Raw genomic sequence first — 21,812 nt, forward strand, 5'->3', positions numbered from 1 at the left:
ATACACACAGTCACACAAAAGTTCTCTGAACTTTCGACCGTCAAGAACACGATGACATACAACACTATGAGAAAATTAAGTTCAATGCTTCCGAGCATGCGTCAAATTGTTTCTGAGCATGCGTAGGAATTTTGCATGTCGGAATTTGCACAGCCGATCGCATTTTCGGATAGGAACTTTTTCCGACCGAAAAATTGAGAACCTGCTCTCAATCTTTTGCTGGCGGGAATTTCCGACCAAAAGCTCTCATCGGTCTATTGCTGGCCAAATTTCCAATCATGTGTACGCGGCATTACTGTACAAGAAGTACACATGCCTCTGCCATCCTATTGCCCTTCCCTAACTCTTTACTTCATCTGGATTTTATCATCAATGGACATTGGAACATTGGCACTCCCTGTTATCCTGTCCCCTCCTGTCGCTGCCACAAGCTCTTGAGAATCTTTCTGCCCTCTCTCCACCTATCCTTTTAGCACCTCCTGCCCTCCTTCTATATGTACTTTAGAGATCTCCAGTCCAATGTTCTTCTCTGTCTCTACCACCCTCTGTCCTATGCCCACCACTCCCTGACTTGTCTCCTGACAGATACCTCCACTCTGTCAACTCCTGCTTGCATAATAGGCTGTTACAATACTTTTTAATTTTTGAGCACCTGCTCCATGTCTGTTTTTGCTGGAAAATGTAATAATTTATTTTGAATCTCTTCTAACTTACAAGGTACCCCCAGTGTTGAAAGTTATATAGCCTGGTGTGGTATAAGAAGGGGGACTGTATGTTTGTTCACATCTGAATAAACCCCAACAGTGATATGTATAGAATGAAATCCCCCTAGTGATATTTATTTCATGAAAATCTTATTTTTTAACTAACTTTAACAGACAGTGATGAAGGGTTAATCCTCTCCATCAGCCTCTGGCATGAACATGTTAAACTTCATTTTTTTCCAACTCTTAATCATCATCACCCAAGGAATCCATATCCAATGTATAATGCTATTGCTAAGGGAACAAGTGCATCAAGTGTAGCGCTAAAGTGCCAAATTAAGTGACCGTGGTTATGTTGTAAACATAAATAACATAATAAATTTATACACATATATATAAATGACACATGTGATAAAAAATTGTGTGAAAAGAAACAGATAAAATGAATTGAATTAAATTAATAAATAAAGTCAGTAGTAGTAAAGATCCACAGTGTGCAGTGATTAATAATAGTCCATATTAAAGTGAGATGGTCTTGATCACCGTGCATAAAACCAATATGGTAGATGGAAAGTAAGAACACCAGTGTGATGATTCCACCACCAGGATAAGTGCAGGCTTACCAGAGAGTTTGAACTCAAAAGAACGTACGTTCTATGCGTCAAACCAGCTTGTATTGTCAGCCGACAATAGGGGTGGAACCTTGGGAGTCCTCAGTAATTGGAGTCTGAAGTCTCTAAAGCCTTCATGGAAGGATCGTCTCCATACGGGTGGTTACACATCAGGAGAAGATGGCCCATAGGAAATAAAAAAGGGGCCACATAGCATAATTCCGTAAGCAATAGAAATTTATTAAAAAGTAGAACACTTACATTTGCGAAGTAAAAAAAGCGCTTTGTATAAAATCATGGCGGCAGTGGAATCCTGCAAAGGGAACGACTGCAATCAGAAAGATTGACAGCAATCCCCTCCTCTAGATGCCATTTTGGCTGAAACCATAACAGAGTCATTGGGCTGCATTATACACACATAACCCTGACTGGCTGCTTCATTCACACAAAAAACATTAATTGATCAGAACAACCAGATGGCAAGTCATAGATACTTGTCTCCTCTGAAGGGCCCCCTTAAGGTTAGAAAGGTTATAAAAGTAGTGAAAGTTCCAGTATGGGAGCCACCAATATGGCGGATGGACAGGGGGTATTGCTGTGATCCTTGAGATTGTTCAGACCCCATAGAAGTCCCTGACAGGGCTGTGGCAGAGTTCCAGACTTCTAAACAGCTCTCCTGAATTCTGTCATCATGGACTCCAATGGTATTATGATCCAGGTTCAGGTTTTTAATAATGTCTGGCCTGTTCAGCCAAATTGCCAGCAAATCAAACACGTACATAATGGATCGAAGCTAACCAAGACAGCTTTCTGTGCTTTCCAATGCTTTACTTTGAAAATTGGTGCCATGTGCTACTTTTTAACCTGCTAGCTAACCAAGAGGGCTGAAGTTCTAGATGTCTGAAGTTCTAAAACAGTCTACCTACTGTGAAGACTGTTACTGCTTTAAGCTTGCCAACCTTCTTACAACTACTAAGAAAACAACTTTTGTGCTCACTGACAATGTTGAAACATTTTTGCGGAGGAACAGACCAACAAACAGCTAATTCAGTTTGTTAAACTGACACCAGCTGAGGCTCATACAACAGGTGAAAAGCTTTTTAATTTGACTAGCATGTCTTTAAAAATGTTTGGGATGGTGCTGATTGTGTACAAACTAAGGTCTTTAAAAAAATGTTGTCATATAGAGCAATGTATGTTCTGCCACTGACACTGTTGTGAGTCCCCGAAATGATCCTTAGAGATTTTGCAATAGCATGTACTTTAAAAAAATGTTGTCATATAGAGCAATGTATGTTCTGCCACTGTCACTGTTGTGAGTCCCTGAAATGATCCTTAGAGATTTTGCAATAGCATGTACAGCATTACAGGACCCCAGAAATCTGTACATTAAAGGGATTGTATCTTTCCTACGTTTCCCTCAATGCTGCGTAAAATAGCTCCTGTCCACCGCTGTACATATTTTTAACCTATTCTTAAATCTTCCTTAGAGGTGATATGGGCTTCCCATGCTATTCTGTTGCATCATTTGCTGATGTGGTTAACCTACAGAGTTCTGAAAATAGTAGATATTTTTTCTATTGACTTCATTAGAGTTTGGATTCAATATCTTGTGACTCCCAAACATTTTGACCCATTCGGCCTAACTACCTGCAAATCAAACACAGGCATATTTGGTGAGGCTCTGAGGAAGAAGTAGAATCCTTCAAAATGGAACAGCCAGCAGGGGCCCTAGCGTGGTTCCCCCACGGTCTGGATACTATCGATTCCAGGACTTTTTGAGCTACAGATAGGTGGTTGGCCTAAGCGCACTGATTATCTCATGATAGAGGGATGTGGGATAATGCACTAGACTGATGCGCCCTCTTTCTTTCCAAATTCTAGAGACAATAAGGACATCCCCAGTCCTAGAGAGCAGCTTGAAGCAATATCATCCGCGAAGTGGACTACCACTCATATCTGTGCCAGGCTATTATACTTATGCACAAGAGTGTTTTTCCTGTTTGTTATCCATATTTAGTATTCTACCAATGAAGAGCTAATCTTGCATGCAATGAAGATGATATTAGCCACCTACCTTGCCGCTTCACATAACTACAGATACACTTGAATGAACCACCATGTATTTATGAAAGGCAAAGTGGTGGATGTTTATTTCTGCATTGCCATTGAATGTGTGTGATTGAGCCATCATATCACAGATCATAGAAAAAACTAAATAAGCATACTGGAGTGGCTCAAGCACATGTGATCACCTGTGTAAAAATTGTAGTGCTATGCAGCCAGCCCTCCCCTCCCACCTCAGATCATATCTGTCATATCATCATATGTATCATATCCTGTCAGTGATACACTGTATATCTGTTTAACTATTTGCCAGACAATACATTTTGTACTCCAGATGCCAGAGAATTCATAGCAATTCATAGCAGTGTTACAGCCATCTGAGCCAGATGTAACCCTGTTGCTGCCTGCCCAGATCAGTGTATCTGCCTGCCTGCCAACATCAGTGTGCCTGATCAGTAACCCTGATTAGTCATCATCTGCATTGTATTATGTTGTCAATTAGCCACCTGAGCCAGATTTAATCCTGTGAATTCTTGACTGCCCAGATAAGTGTGTTTGTCTGTCTGCCATCTCAGGCTTGATTGCCTGGCAACTTGAATTCTTCCATTTCAGGCTTAATTATCTAGCAATTACAATTTTTTCAGTCTTAGCCTGGTACCTAAATTGCAGCGCTGGTGTTCCCACCAAACATATCACATAAGCCGGCCGCTCAGACAGACCAATACCTTCCAGCTTCAATCTCATAAGGAGGCAGAGAGTAGAAGAAGTCCCCAGTGCCTCTCACCCTCCATTGGCAGCAGCAGGCAGTCTCCTGCATCCCTGCTCGCACTTAGACTCTGCACCTTGGGGTATCCTGCATCACCTTCTCTTACCTCAGCTAGGTCAGTTCCAGCTTAGGTACTGTTCTGCAGTCCCAGGCCCCAGTTACATTCTGTTCCAGTGTGCTTTTGCATCTTTGGTAACCTCGGCGAGATCAGATCCATCAAGCATCCTGTTCAACAGTTTCAGCCTCCAGTTCCTTCCTGTTCTGGTGGGCTTCCTCCCAGGTACCTTGGCCAGTACAGATCCAGTGAGGGCTGCGTTCCAACTGCTAGTTCACCTCTGATAAGTTTAACCTTGCTTGGCGGGAGATTTTGTCCTCTCAGGTATCTTCAGTAATTTCCTCTATGGATAAGGTAGTCCAGGTAAAGTTTATGCTCATGTAAAATACATAAAAATATCCTTAAAAAAAGTTACTCTGATGACTCTCATCTAAACCTCTTGGGTACATCTACCGCCTCCTGTTATGTATCCTGTTCAGTGTAGCTGAAGGTGTGATGTCTCCTTGCTAGTGTGATCATTTGATTCTGAGGTCATAATTTCAAACTGTTCCTTTATCGCAATCTTTTAATGTAAATAGGAGGCTGAACTGAAGCTCGGAGTTAAGATATTTATATTGAGTATCCTGGGTTGGGGTCTTACAGCATTCCAGAAAATTACTATAAAGTATGTGTAGCCACTTCTGGGCTTCTGTCAGACAACTTTTCTATGGGTAAAAATGAAACACTGGGTTCACTGAAAATTAACATTTTTGAGCAGGTCCTATTTGGTATAATCACCAACTAAATTTTTATATTTGTCTGGGATTATAAAGACAGCACAATGATACTTGAGTTCTTCATGTTGGAATCTTTATTTATGTTACACCATGGGGAATACCTATAACTGGATGATTTAGACTTTTAAAATAGGAAAAGTGAACTGTGTACTCCAGCGGGGAGTTATCACTGTTGCAGCCCCAGTGGGATTAAACAAACAAGATCTAAAAAGAAAGTGAATGATTCAACCCAAGAGTGTCCACCCTTTCAAAAATACTAGTTTTGAATTTACAATAAATACTGCATAGTAAGCAAAAACAAAGCATTAAAACAAAAACATACATTACTATACACTGGAATAATAGAAGACACATCTTTACAAATTAACTTTAATACAATTCCCTAATGCAACCATGTTTTAATTGCACCCAAGTGAAGTTTTTAACAAAGGACGGCATAGTTTAGAATGTTACAATTTTATTGGTAATTAGGTCCTCATTCCCTTTTCTGAGAGTGACATTGTTCATCCTTTATAATTGGAATTCAACTTTCAAGAACTGTTTAGCATGAAAAATATTTGTATAAAAAACAAAGTAAATGATTGACATAAGCTGTACTTTGATGAGCTTTCGCAAATCCCCGGAGATAATTTCTTCTAATAAATCATTTATGATGTATGTTTGTATATTCAAGAGGATTTGTATGTGAGCGATAATGAAACTTGGACTTACGATGAAATACATTTGATAGTTGTTGGATTAGTAAAATTATTGGAACCAAGAGGTTTGGCAGGATTTCTTATATCTTATGTTTTGGGAAGAATGAATGCAAATCTTTAAAGACTACTCACTTAGTCTCATAGGTTATATATCTCTAAAAGGTTTAGGTGTGTAAAATTATGTATGTTTAATATACATGTGATGCCTCAGTGAAATACGGTAGGTACCACTCATCAAGCTCCTCGGATTTTGATTTCCTATCTTGTCTACAATATGGTTTGTAAGTGTTTTTTTTTTTTTTTTTTTTTATCAATGGATATTGATAAGTCCAGTTCACCAGGATATGTACATGTTGTTCTCTATCATGTTAAATTATTTTTCCTATAGACACCCTGTCAGTTACTTCTGCTCCTGATCAAGTAAATTAATATTCAGAAAACCAATTGAGATTTATGACGTAATCCAGCTATTCATTGGTTATTTGATTTCACTGTATGAAACTGTAAAAAAATGCTTGCCAGAAATAATGAACGTATGTATAATTATCAAAAATTAATGGATACCTAAAATAATAAGGTTTATACAGTATATAAATTACTTGTTTTGTATGGTGTGCCTAGACAATGTCCCGTGGATTTTAGCCTTTTTGTATATTTTGGAAAGTCAGTTAAGAGCTGCAGTCAATACACCAAGAAACAGGAACACTGGAAATATTATGAACTGCAGCCAGAGGCTAGGAAGAGAACCTACTGCACAGACAATAGACATTGGTCTGAGCATTAGTGAGCTTGACCTGACAGGCTGGGCATGGACTCAATCAGTAGGTGCTATATCCTCTAGCAGGTGAGTTCTGGTGAGTCCTATACCTACCAGTCTTGAAAAAAGCATGATGTAGCAAGGAAGGCAAGGTCATATGCTAGTAGAACTATAAATGGCAGACCTGCTTTGCTGCTGATCTGCCACACAAATTAGGTCTTATTAAAAGGAATGAAAGGTCAATGCTCTTTTAAAACAAGCTAGATGCTGGTCCAACCATTTTTCCATTTTCCAGTACTATTTTTTACATTTAAAGCCACAACTGTGCACAATGTAAATCAGTATACAATTACTTAAAAATTGGTTGCTTTGAAAGTACTTCAACCAGCGCCATTTAGGAGATATTGCCTGATGTTTCTTTCAATGATGTCACTCCCGCATGCGCATTTTGTCCCCAATCAGTAGCACACTCAGCGAGCCGTCAGTCTATGCATCTACATGCTGTGCCTTTATCAGCACTTTCACAGAATTGCAGTGCTGTGGGGGTCTTCTGACTATTCATAATTTCCTAAAACACACCATGTGACTAGCTACCTAATAGGGGGTGTGTACACTGACATTTATTATCATCACAGGGAGCAAGGAGGACCACAGATTCTATTGCTGGCTATTACATGAAAATGAGACTTGGTTCTTTTTTATTGTGCATGCATGAGATTCTGGCTATTACATACTAGAAAGGTTGGAAGGACAATATGGAAGGGATTTTGGAGGCAACCGCAAAGATGGCGGAACAGAGAAACAAGAAAACAAGCTGCACAAACCATAAGAAAGCTGTTATATACAGTGTATTCCTGTGTGTTTACAAACGCAAAGCATAGTCTCATGCTTGCTGGGGATTTTTGTTTACAAGTTTACTACCTCTTAAATTTTTTTAAATTAATTACAGAAGAGCATTTTTTTCATTTATATTTTTTTTTCTGACACAGTCATCCCTGCCCTACATGGTGGGCAGGTACTGCAAGGCTGTAACTGAAATGCTTACAAGCAATTATATCTAATGAATGAAAGGCAGGACACCCTTTTTCTGCTGCCGGGATGTTTATACTTAAGGACTGAGCTTGCTGTGTCTCATCCATAACAAAGATTTTCCACTCAAGACAAATGAAACTCCTGATCTAGTAAGGATTGATTTGGACGACAAAGCAAAAGGTTTACTGGCAGTTGCATGGAGACCAAATGGGTAAAAACTCATTAATATTGCCAAAGCAGACTGACCAAGATGAATAGCTTCATGAAAACGCACCAGCTGTCTTTGCTTAACCACTTTAGCCCCAGAAGAATTTACCCCCTTCCTGACCAGGCCATTTTTTGCGATACGGCACGGCGACACTTTAACTGTCAATTGCATGGTCTTTCGACATTGTACCCAAACAAAATTGATGTCCTTTTTTCCCTACAAATAGAGCTTTCTTTTGGTGGTATTTGATCACCTCTGCGGTTTTTATTTTTTGTGCTATAAACAAAAAAAGAGCAACAATTTTGAAAAAAGCACAATATTTTGTATTTTTTGCTGTAATAAATGTTTTTCCTCAGTTTAGGCCGATATATTCCTCTGCATATTTTTGGTAAAAAAAATTGAAATAAGCGTATATTGATTGATTTGCACAAAAGTTATAATGTCTACAAAATAGAGGATAGATTTATGGAATTTTTAGCATTTTATTTTTTTTTACTAGTAATGGCGGTGAACTGCGATTTTTTTATCGTGACTGCGACATTCGGATCGGACACTTTTGACACCGTTTTGGGACCAGTAACATTTATACAGCGATCAAAGCTAAAAATAGCCACTCATTGCTGTATAAATGCCACTGGGAGGAAAGGAGTTAACACTAGGGGCGATCAAGGGGTTAACTGTGTTCACTAGGTGTGTTCTAACTGTGGGGGGGATGGGACTGACTAGGAGAGGAGACCTATCGGTGTTCCTACTTAGTAGGAGCACATGATCTGTCTCTACTCCCCTGAGAAAATTGGGATTTGAGTGTTTACACACACAGATCCCGGTTCTCGCTCTGTCATGAGTGATCTTGAGTGGTCATTGTGCCCGCAGGGCTCGCGCATTGGCTCCGGGGACACGCTGTGGGTGTGCTCACGCCTGCTAAAGCGTCCTAAAGAGCCCACGTACAGCTATGACGGCTCGCACAGGGGAGCCATCCTGCTGCAGTATAACTGCAACGGCTGGTCGGGAAGCGCTTAAACAACCCATGCTTGTGGCAGAATTACCTAAAAAAAAACTTCATCTGCTCATGTAACTGATTGTGTAAGGCCTAAGTGAGTGAACAACTTACTGTTTTGTGAGCAGTTTATTAATAGAAAAATAATTTACTTGCATTCACTTTTTAGCAATGGCATTACAAGTTTTAAAAAACTGGCCAGCTACAGGATATTCTTATTCACGCTTCTCTTGCACTATTTTTTTTCTTTCAAATGATGCTTTTGAACAGACTGTCATCAACAACTTCACTAATAATCCAAACGTAAAGTTGTAATCTAAAAAATGATGGGAAAAGACTAAAATCAACAATTGGGAACTACATACTTAAAAAAAAAAAAAAAACACATGCACTCATTATTAGTGAAGTACAAATGTACTTAGGTACAGGCTGTGGAAAAAATAAATTGCAACCAGCAAAAAATAGAAAATATGCCATGCGGGAATACACATCCAGCAGGTTATCACTGCAGTACACATAGATTCAAAGACAGGCTGTGAAAAATTAGCAGCCAGCAAAAAATAGAAAATATGCCATTTTAAAAACACACATATAGACAGTTTTGATTGTAGGGAGTGCATGTTGGGCGCTGTAAGCACGCTGCAGAAAACACATCAACATCATTAACAAGTAAAAATCCCTGACCACCTCACACCCAGATTCTCAAAGATACAAAGCATTATGCTAATTAAAGAAATTGAGTGAGGGTTTACATCTACTTTAAAGTGGTTTTAAACCTCAGCCCAGAAATATGAACAAAGCATATCCCTCCTTAGTGTGTACTTGTCTCAATTAAGAGCAATAAGTGTCATTTATGTCTGCTGTTTAATTCCTCTGCTATCAGGATGGGTGACTTCTAACAGGTTTTTCTGACACCAAGAGAAAAAAGGTGACGGGGAGGGACCTCCAGCTGATTGACATCCTCAGCTCTTTTCCTGGGTGCTTTGTGAAGGGGGTGTCTCTTCCCTGCAATTAGCTCTCAGAGCTCTCCTCACTGAGCTATGCAGAGTGTAACTTCAGCTCTCTGCCCCTTTTCTGAACACAGAAAAGCTTTAGAAATCAGGCACTTTGCATGGATGTAGAGAAGAGAAGACTGCTGATGAACAGGTACACTTTGTAACAAGATTTGTTTATTCTCTGTGTATCACCTGAGGCTAGTCACTTCGCTGTGTATATAATATTGTAAGGGTTTACAACCACTTTAAGAGACCAGTGTCTACAATCCTTACACTAATCAGTCAGCAGCACTCCCTATTATTTCCCTATCACAGCTAAGCAGATTGTCAACATGGCTGCCACATTATAGTGCGGGGTTGGCATATATCAAGACATTCCAAGCCATCTGACCTAAGTTCAGAGGCCAGAAAGTGCAGTTCTGGAAGTTAGTTGTGATGGCATGAATGGCCACATTAATTCACTGTGTCCACCAAGTGCAAATGGTTTGGGTTTGCTGTCAACCCAACTATGACCCAAACCTAAAGCACATCCATACATTAAAGCATTTGTTACACCAACACTTCATATTCCTGGCATGCGCCTGCTGTATCATATACTTGTATGAGACAGTATCATGTTCTCTTTGTATTGCTTCCTTTATCTTCAATTCCTGGCGTTCCTGCTATTCCCCTTGCTTTCCTATTAAAACTGACCACACTAAGTAGAACACACTGTGGTCAGTTCTCTGGCTATGCTGGGAACTCAGTGTACTCTCCTCTAATGATCAGACTTGTCCTGACTGCTGCATAGCCATTCACTGGAAAGCTTATTGTGCTGTTGCTTCTCCTCCCCCAACTCTTGTGCAGCTGGGAACAGAGGAAATGTGATCACTTATAAAAAAGGGAAAAAGTGTATTTATAATGTTGTTTTTTTATCTATACAAAAATGTGTTGTCTTTCATTTCTATTTTAAATTGAATGGGTTGTTTCACAAGGTGATCATTTACAATCACTTCAAACATTTTGTTATTTTTTTATTATCACTTATACCATTAATACTTACATCAAAACCCAATGCAAAAGTTGGTGGAGAGATACATATTTTCAAAAATCTGAAAGCATGTAGATGGATCATTGGTGTGAAGGATTATTTAAAAATAAGACACTGTTACAGCTGCCTATTTTTATTGGATAATAAAAAAAATATCAATATATATTAGAAGTCGTAACATGCATCTGCTGTATGTTTACATTTTGATTAGCAACCTATGACAATTTTTTTTGATGCTTTTATGCTTTGGAAAAAAGTAAAAACAAACCCTGTATGTCTACAGGAGATCTTATAGAAAACAGAACAAAGCAGATGTTTGGCCTAGAATCTGAGTTTTCTGACTGTCAAATTAAAATCTCTACACAATAGTGAATTGTAAACAGCACTTAGGTATTACAAAAAATTGTTTAACCAGTTGCCGACCACCGCACGCCAATGCCCGTCGGCACAATGGCACGGGCAGGCATAAGGGCTTACCTTTACGTCCCTGCCTGCCCGCGGGCGGGGGGTCCTATCGGTCAGGGGCGATCAGAGGTGAGGGGGAGGCCACTCATTCGTGGCCACCCCCTCGCAATCACTCCTGGCGAATGACAGGCTTCCTCGGCTTCTGTAATGTAAACAGAAGCGGAGGAAGTAATGTCATCTCTCCTCGAGCCAGTCCTTTCGTTCCGGCGCCGAGGAGAGAAGACATCAATGTGAGTTTGCACCAACACTACACTTACAGTAGAACATGCAGGCACACTTTTCACCCCCCGATCACCCCCCTGTACCCCCTGTCACAGTGACACCAATAGCAGGTTTTTTTTTTTCTGATTATTGCATTGGTGTCAGTTTGTGACAATTATAAGTGGTAGGGCAGTTAGGGTTAGCCCCCTTTAGGTCTAGAGTACCCCCCTAACCCCCCCTAATAAAGTTTTAACCCCATGATCACCCCCCCATCGCCAGTGTCACTAAGCGATCGTTTTTCTGATCACTGTATTAGTGTCACAGGTGACGCTAGTTGGGGAGGTAAGTATATAGGTTCGCCGTCAGCGATTTATAGTGTCAGGGACCCCTATATACTACCTAATAAAGGTTTTAACCCCCTGATTGCCCCCTAGTTAACCCTTTCACCAGTGATCACTGTATAACTGTTATTGGTGACACTGGTTAGTTAGTTTGTTTACTATAGTTTTAGGGCACCCGCCATTTATTACCTAATAAAGGTTTAACCCCCTAATTGCCCGACGGTGATATAAGTTAAGTTTTTAGGGTCAGATAAGGTCTGCGTCGCCCCAGGCAGCGTCAGGTTAGCGCCAGTACCGCTAACACCCACGCACGCAGCATACACCTCCCTTAGTGGTATAGTATCTGAACGGATCAATATCTGATACGATCAGATCTATACTAGCGTCCCCAGCAGTTTAGGGTCCCCAAAAACGCAGTGTTAGCGGGATCAGCACAGATACCCGCTAGCACCTGCGTTTTGCCCCTCGGCTCAGCCCTGCCCAGCCCACCCAAGTGCAGCATCGATCACTGTCACTTACAAAACACTAAACACATAACTGCAGCGTTCGCAGAGTCAGGCCTGATCCCTGTGATTGCTAACAGTTTTTTGGTAGCGTTTTGAATCAGTCGCTAGCAGTCAAGAGCTTTTTTGCTTGTGAGTCTCACTAGTGTACCACTAAATTTAGAGCCCAAAATGGCAAATCGAAGGTACACTAGTAAAGAGGCCTACACGTTTCTGAGCATGACAGATAGTGAAGAGGAAGTCACTCATCTGTCAGATTCAGGCTCAGAATACAAACCTGTAGACAGCAGCGGCTCCATGACAGATAGCTCTGAAGACGGAGTTGTGGTCCCTGTGAAAATTATAATGTAAGGAGAAAGTGCAGCGCTAAAGAGAAGTGATAACTTGACTTTAATTCATGACATACAATGTAAATATATATCCCAAAAGTGTACATGGATCAGGTTAATAAACATGGTTAGCAGAAATTCTTAAATGACACACTTATTGAGAATTGAGTCCAAACAATATCCAAAATGTGCATATAATTAACACAAACTGGTGTGGAGAAATAAGTCCATGAAACATCCGCTGAGGTGTATTTATATCTAACACCAAAAAGTGTGGATAGGTAGTATAGTGTTGATGGAAGGTCCACCACCATATGAGAAAGTGGGGGGCTTACCAGAACAATTTGACACAGATGGGCGTACACCCACTGTGTCAAATAGGCTTTGTATGGATGGTGATCCCAGCAGATGTATTGAAGGTAACCAGGATACTTATAGGTAGTATGTACGACCAAGGCAAATCCAATCAAATATCCAAAGCATATATGGAAAAAATATGAGAGCACGTAGCGTGATACTGTATAAAAAGCTGTAAAGCCTATTTATTGAAAGTAAAACACTCACATTTGAGAAGATAAAAACAGAGCTGAATGTAGATAAAATATGGCAGTGTCAGAGGTGTCAGCAAGCGATCCCGACGCGTTTCGTCCTACCGGACATCATCTGGGGTCAGTGGTCCCTGCCAAGGTCAGGCGTACCAGACCCCAAACTTCTTCTTCTGCTGTTGTGGTGCAAGAACTACAGGGCTCTCGTATGGAGCAGAGAAGTACTAGCGCCACTCATCCTTCTGGTGAACTGGCAAGCACCAGCAGCCTAGTACACCCTGGTCGTACATCCAGCAATGCAGTAACAATTGGTGACGTGGCGAGTCCCATAAGTGCAGTTCAAGCTGGTGAGGTGGCAAGCACAAGTAGTGTCCCACTGCCACCAAGAAGAAAAACACAGGCCCGTTGTGCCCATAGTGCCCTTCCTGCTGCATTCGCCAATCCGAATTGGGAACCCACCACTTCTGCAGCACCCATACTTCCCCCATTCACTGGCCAACCCGGCATTCATGTGGAAACAGTTGATTTTACGCCACTTGATTTTTATTCGCTGTTTTTCACCAAAGATCTCTAAAGATCTATTGTGGACCAAAGCAATTTGTACGCTGGTCAACACATCGCCACTATTCCCCAGTCCTTGCCAGAGATTGGAAACCAATTACAGTTTCCGAATTTAAGATCTTTCTGGGCCTTTCCCTCCTCATGGCCATAACCAAAAAGAGTGAGTTGCGGTCATATTGGTCCACTGACCCAATTCACCATATGCCCGTGTTCTCTGCTTCCATGGCCAGGCCAAGATACAAGCAGATTTTGCGGTTCATGCACTTCAACAACAATGAACTCTGTCGTCCTCATGGAGACCCTGGATACAATCGGCTCTACAAAATTCAGCCCCTCGTAAACCACTTCAACCAACGTTTTGCGACTTGTTTACTCCCCATCAAGTTGTCTGCGTTGATGAGTGCCTGATTAAGTTTTATGGCCGCTTGTCATTCAAACAGTACCTTCCCAGCAAGCATGCCATATATAGGGTCAAGATGTATAAACTCTGTGACAGGGCCACAGGCTATACATATAGTTTTATGGTTTACGAGGGAAAAGATAGCCACGTAGAGCCGACAAACTGCCCTGCCTACATAGGAAGCGCTGGCAAGATTGTGTGGGACTTGGTGTCCCCCCTATTCGGAAAGGGGTACCACTTATATGTGGACAATTATTACACGAGCATGCCACTTTTTAGTCACCTTTTTGATCATCAGATTGGAGCATGTGGCACCGTGCGACCTAATCGCCGGGGCTTTCCCCAGCGGCTTGTAGATTCCCGTCTTAGGCTGGGGGAGAGAGCCTGCTTGCAGTGTAATAATTTGCTCGCTATGAAGTGGAGGGATAATAAGAATGTTTTCCTTCTTACCTCCCTTCATGCAGACATGACGGTCTAAATTACTACAGCGACTGGTGTTGTGGAGAAACCCCTCTGTGTCCACGAATATAACCTCAATATGGGAGGGGTGGACCTCAATGACCAGTTGTTGGCGCCGTACCTAGTTGCCCGTAAGGCCAGACGCTGGTATAAAAAAGTGTCTGTATACTTATTTCAATTGGCTTTGCTGAACGCTCATGTGCTATGCAGAGTTTCAGGACGGACTGGATCCTTCCTTAAATTCCAAGAAGAGATCGTCAGAGCCCTTCTGTTTCCAGACGGTGCTCCACCTCACCTTCCCAATCCAAATGCAGTAAGCCGGCTGCATGAGAAGCATTTTCCTTATGTCCTCCCGCGTACTCCTACCCAACGAGCCCCCCAAGGAAAATGTTGTGTCTGCAGAAAGCGCGAATATAGGCGTGACACCCGCTATTATTGTCCCTCCTGTCCTGACAATCCTGCATTGGTGAATGTTTTGAACACTACCATACACTAGTTGAGTATTAGCGTAGGGCACAGCACTGCACAGACTAGGACACACTTTCACAGGGTCTCCCAAGATGCCATCGCATTTTGAGAGACCCGAACCTGGAAACGGTTACAGTTACAAAAGTTACAAAAAAAAGTGTAAAAAAAGTAAAAAAAAAAACATAAATAAATATATAAAATAAAAAAAACAAAAATAGTTGTTGTTTTATTGTTCTCTCTCTATTCTCTCTATTGTTCTGCTCTTTTTTACTGTATTCTATTCTGCAATGTTTTATTGTTATTATGTTTTTATCATGTTTGCTTTATAGGTATGCAATTTTTTTATACTTTACTGTTTACTGTGCTTTATTGTTAACCATTTTTTTGTTTTCAGGTACACCATTCAGCTGCAGAGCAGATTTATTTATCTTGACAGCAACAGCGTTTGCTCCCACGATACATAAAGCCGTGACTCCAGCGCTGTCGGAGGCGATTTCACCACCACAGTTACATACTTCAGCATATATGCCGAAGCATGGGGGCAGTAGGGGTGGAGGAGCGATTTGCTCCTACCTTTTGAGGGAGGATGCCCCCATGCTTCGGCATATATAAACGGTGCATGTATGCCCATCATTAGAAGTGGGTGGATGAAGGGAGGTATTCTAATGGTGGGCATACCCACCGATCAATCTCTTTTTTTCGTTCAGCCCACAGGCTGCATGAAAAAAAAGTTTACAATATATGCCCAACAAGACCAGCAACATACTGGTAAGTTGCTGGACTTTGAGTGGTTATACCAGAATGATGCCTGCCGGTTTAGGTATCATCTTGGTATCATTCTTTTCAGCCAGCATTCGGCTTTCATGTAAAAGCAATCCTAGTGGCTAATTAGCCTCTAGACTGCTTTTACAAGCAGTGGGAGGGAATCCCCCCCCCCACCGTCTTCCATGTTTTTCTCAGGCTCTCCTGTCCCAACAGGGAACCTGAGAATGCAGCCGGTGATTCAGCCAGCTGATCATAGAGCTGATCAGAGACCAGAATGACTCCAAACATCTCTATGGCCTAAGAAACCGGAAGCTATGAGCATTTCATGACTTAGATTTCGCCGGATGTAAACAGCGCCATTGGGAAATTGGGAAAGCATTTTATCACACCGATCTTGGTGTGGTCAGATGCTTTGAGGGCAGAGGAGAGATCTAGGGTTTAATAGACCCCAATTTTTTCAAAAAAGAGTACATGACAAGAGTACCTATTGCTATCATAGGGAACATTTACATTCCCTGAGATAACAATAAAAATTATTAAAAAAAAAAAAAATGAAAGGAACAGTTTAAAGATAAGATAAAAAAGCAAAAAAATAATGAAGAAAAAAAAAAAAAAGCACCCCTGTCCCCCCCTGCTCTTGCTCAAAGGCGAACACAAGCGTCGGTCTGGCGTCAAATGTAAACAGCAATTGCACCATGCATGTGAGGTATCACCGCAAAGGTCAGATCGAGGGCAGTAATTTTAGCAGTAGACTTCCTCTGTAAATCTAAAGTGGTAACCTGTAAAGGCTTTTAAAAATGTATTTAGTGTGTCGCCACTGCACGTTTGTGCGCAATTTTAAAGCATGTCATGTTTGGTATCCATGTACTCAGCCTAAGATCATCTTTTTTATTTCATCAAACATTTGGACAATATAGTGTGTTTTAGTGCATTAAAATTTAAAAAAGTGTGTTTTTTCCCAAAAAAATGCGTAAATATTGTGTAAAAAAAAAAAAATGAAACACCCACCATTTTAATCTGTAGGGCATTTGCTTTAAAAAAAATATATAATGTTTGGGGGTTCAAAGTAATTTTCTTGCAAAAAAAATATTTTTTTCATGTAAACAAAAAGTGTCAGAAAGGGCTTTGTCTTCAAGTGGTTAGAAGAGTGGGTGATGTGTGACATAAGCTTCTAAATGTTGTGCATAAAATGCCAGGACAGTTCAAACCCCCCTAAATGACCCCATTTTGGAAAATAGACACCCCAAGCTATTTGCTGAGAGGCATGTCGAGTCCAAGGAATATTTTATATTGTGACACAAGTTGCGGGAAAAAGACAATTTTTTTTTTTTTTGCACAAAGTTGACATTCTGTTGCTTCTCCTGAGTACAGGGATACCACATGGGTGAAACTTTTTGGGAGCCTAGCCTCGTACGGGACCCCGAAAAGCAAGCACCGCCTTCAGGCTTTCTAAGGGCGTGAATTTTTAATTTTTAATTTCACTCTTCACTACCTATCACAGTTTCAGAGACCCCATTTTGGAAAGTAGACACCCCAAGCTATTTGCTGAGAGGTAAGAGGTATAGTGAGTATTTTGCAGACCTCACTTTTTGTCACAAAGTTTTGAAAATTGAAAAAAGAAAAAAACATTTTTTTTCTTATCTTTCTTCATTTTCAAAAACAAATGAGAGCTGCAAAATACTCACCATGCCTCTCAGAAAATAGCTTGGGGTGTCTACTTTCCAAAACGGGGTCATTTTGGGGGGGGTTGTGCTATCTTGGCATTTTATGGCCTTCGAAACTGTGATAGGTAGTGAGGAGTGCATCAAAAATTTACACCCTAATGCCGCGTACACACGGTCGGACTTTTCCAGCCGCAAATCTGACGGACCTTAGATTTGGAACATGCTTCAAATCTTTACGTCGTAACTCCGCCGGACCCAGAAATCCGTTCGTCTGTATGCTAGTCCGACGGACAAAAATCCACGCTAGGGCAGCTATTGGCTACTGGCTATCAACTTCCTCATTTTAGTCCAGTGTACATCATCACGTACGAATCCGTCGGACTTTTGTGTGATCGTGTGTAGGAAAGTCCGGTCATTAGAAAGTCTGTTGAAAGTCCGCCAAAAGTCCGTCGAAAGTCTGTCGAAAGTCTGTCGGACGGCTGTCGGACTTTTGTAGCTGAAAAGTCCGACCGTGTGTACGCGGCATTAGAAACCCTGAAGGCGGTGATTGGTTTTCGGGGCCCCGTATGCAGCTAGGCTCCCAAAAAGTCCCACACATGTGGTATCCCCATACTCAGGAGAAGCAGAAGAATGTATTCTGGGGTGTAATTCCACATATGCCCTTGGTATGTTTGAGCAATATATCATTTAGTGACAACTTTGTGCAAAAAAAAAAAAAATTGTCACTTTCCCGCAACTTGTGTCAAAATATAAAATACTCCATGGACTCAACAAGCCTCTCAGCAAATAGCTTGGGGTGTCTACTTTCCAAAATGTGTTCATTTGGGGGGGAGTTGTGCCATCTGGGCATTTTATGGCCTTCAAAACTGTGATAGGTAGTGAGGAGTGAAATCAAAACTTTACGCCCTTAGAAATCCTGAAGGCGGTGCTTGGTTTTCGGGGCCCCGTACGCGGCTAGACTCCCAAAAAGTCCCACACATGTGGTATCCCCGTACTCAGGAGAATCAGCAGAATGTATTTTTGGGTGCAATTCCACATATGCCCATGGCCTGGGTGAGCAATATATCATTTAGTGACAACTTTTTGTAATTTTTTTTTTTTTGTCATTATTCAATCACTTTGGACAAAAAAATTAATATTCATTGGGCTCAACATGCCTCTCAGCAATTTCCTTGGGGTGTCTACTTTCCAAAATGGGGTCATTTGGGGGGGTTTTGTACTGCCCTGCCATTTTAGCACCTCAAGAAATGAGATAGGCAGTCATAAACTAAAAGCTGTGTAAATTCCAGAAAATGTACCCTAGTTTGTAGATGCTATAACTTTTGCGCAAACCAATAAATATACGCTTATTGACATTTTTTTTACCAAAGATATGTAGCTGAATACATTTTGGCCTAAATGTATGACTAAAATTGAGTTTATTGGATTCTTTTTAAAACAAAAAGCAGAAAATATCATTTCTTTTCAAAATTTTTGGTCTTTTTCCGTTCATAGCGCAAAAAATAAAAACCGCAGAGGTGATCAAATACCATCAAAAGAAAGCTCTATTTGTGGGAAGAAAAGGACGCAAATTTCGTTTGGGTACAGCATTGCATGAACGCGCAATTATCAGTTAAAGCGACGCAGTACCAAATTGTAAAAAGTGCTCTGGTCAGGAAGGGGGTAAATCCTTCCGGGGCTGAAGTGGTTAAAGTGAGTGTAAAAGCTCGTTTTTTTTTTTTTTAAATAACATATCATATTTACCTCCACTGTGCAGCTCGTTTTGCACAGAGTGGCCCGATCGTCCATTTCTGGGGTCCCTCGGTGGCTCTCGTGGCTCCTCCCCACATCAGATAACCCCCTAGAAGCAGCGCTCTCCCGGGGGGTTACCTTGCGGCCGCGCTCCCGAGTCCAGCATTTGAGTCCATAGACATGAGTGCCAAACTCGGCCCCGCCCCCCCCCGGTGCCAGTGTCATTGGATTTGATTGACAGCAGCTGGAGCCAATGGCTGCGCTGCTATCAATCTATCCAATCAAGAGCCAAGATCCCATGGAGAGAGGGACAGCGTGTCCTCGCCGAGGGAAATATGGGGCTTAGGTAAGTAAAACGGGGGGGGGGCTAGGGGGCCAGTCACTGCTAGTGATGCCATAGGTGAAAAAACATCTACAACCCCTTTAAATTCCTAAAACTGTCATTCTACTGACAAAAATAGTGCATAAATGTAAACATTGTATATGGAATTCTCAATATAGAATTACATAGAATTCTCAACTCAGTGGCTTTATTTGAAAATTACGGCGTTCCGGAGACATTTATAGAAAAGCTCTGTATATGTAACATTCCACCTGAAATCCTAATCATACACTATTTTTAAAGGAGCATATATGTAACCTCACTCAAAATAACCTTAATTGACATCCTATCCACAAATAGAAGCCGGCACAGTGGTAAGTATCAGCAAAAGGATTATCCTTTATTGTGCATGGGAAAATACAGCCATAAAAAATTCAGATGTGTTTTGGACATTCAGGCCTTAATCATGGCTACCATACAGATGTGACTAGCTCCTTAAATAGAAAACATTGATCACATGTACAAAAAAAGGGAGGGGTAGAAAGAAAGCACAAATAATCAACCAAAAAAAATACATAAATGAGAATGAAATCCATATACAGTACCAACAGGGTATATAATACCTCATAAGAATGAATGTCTCCTGTGATGTAATCAGTAACAAGCTATATAATTAATTCTGAAAAACACACATAGGGGACATGTAGAACACGTAAGAACATGGGAAGGAATAGAGGCTGTGTCTGGACTGGAACTACCTCAAGTACAGATCCACATTCCACCCGTGATTTAGACTATTAGGCATGCGGGTCTGCAGTCTGTATATCCACCAGACTTCATGCACCAAAAGCCTCCAGCATCTATTTCCACCCCTATCTGCAGAATGTACCCTTTCAATGCAGCAAAAGGTGAAAGATAACATATTTCCTTTATGAGTATCTCTAAAATTCTTGGACACACTGGAAATGTTTTTCATGTTAATATTTATGCTATCACGGTAATGCTCCCCCATGAGTTTTCATAGTGGGTGTGTAGTACATCCAATATATTGTAAATTACAGGATGTGCATTGTGAATTAAATACACACCATAACTCAAACCACAATTAATATATTTATGAATTTTATACTCTTCTCCGGTAGCAAAAGAAACAAACTTCTTACCAGCTTTGTTTACCTGAAAATATTTACAAGTAGTTACTTAAGACAGCCAAGTCTTGTCTCTAAAAATAACTGGGAGAGAGTAAGGAGACTAAAGTGGGAGCACGATGGCTTGAGAAGTGACAGCCCTTGAACAGAATCTCATGTCATTGTCTATCTGAGTAGAGAATTGGAAGATTGTTTCTAACATTATTTAATATCTGATTGTATTCAGCTGAAAATGTTATTACAACATATAGATTGTTACTGATTGCAGCACATGGGATATTTATTCTCATGAGTTACAGTATGTAGGTTATGTCCACTGTTGGTATTATACTTTATATGGATTTCATTTTTTTATGTACTTATTTTGTGTTATTTTTGATAGTCAGTTTGGAATTTCTTTTTCCCCTCCCCCTTTTTTTGTACATGTGATCATTGTTCACTATGTAAGGTTCTAGTTATATTTGTATGGTAGCCATGATTAAGGCCTGAACTGTTGGAATGCATTTGCATATTTCATGGCTGTATTTCAACATACACAATAAAGGATAACCATTTTGCTGATACTTACTGTTTTGCCACCCTGGCTAATGACACAGGCGTGAGGGGTCTAAGCAGAAACTGGTGCTTACCAGAGCTCCTGCTGGAGGATATGGGTTTTGCTATGTGTTAGTACCGGGTCACAGTCCTCAGGATCGCCGAGGTCCAGTAGCAGATATAGCAGGTGCAGATCAAGCAGAGGTGTAGTCAGTAAACAAACCAGAGGTCAGTTATAATTAGTTGCAGGTTGTAAACGAGTAGAAGCATAGTCGAGGAGCAAGCCAAATTTAGGTAACGGGTGGTAGTGAAGATAAGGAAAGCTGCATGTGAGGAAAGAAGCAAGATATTGCCTAAAGAGGAGCACAATAAGCTGGCAAACAGGAAGTGCAAAGGCATGGGTTAAATTATTCAAGATTATTCAAGGGTTCAGACAGGATGCTGTCTAGCATCCCAGGTGGCTCAGCAAGGAGAGCTACTACCAGATGCAGCAGAGGTCAGTCCCGGCAAGTCCCGGCAAGGGGCTGGCAGCACTGTTCCAGTTGTTTCCACTTATGTCTAATTAACAGCACTCCCACTGTGCTGGATTTATTTCCTTCCCATACGTTATATGATTACACTGACTCTGTTCAGCATGGGTCTGTTTGGAAATGACTACAGAAGTGAAGACAGCCACAAGG

Source organism: Aquarana catesbeiana, linkage group LG02 (genome assembly GCF_042186555.1).
Source record: "Aquarana catesbeiana isolate 2022-GZ linkage group LG02, ASM4218655v1, whole genome shotgun sequence".
NCBI classification, from domain to species: domain Eukaryota; kingdom Metazoa; phylum Chordata; class Amphibia; order Anura; family Ranidae; genus Aquarana; species Aquarana catesbeiana.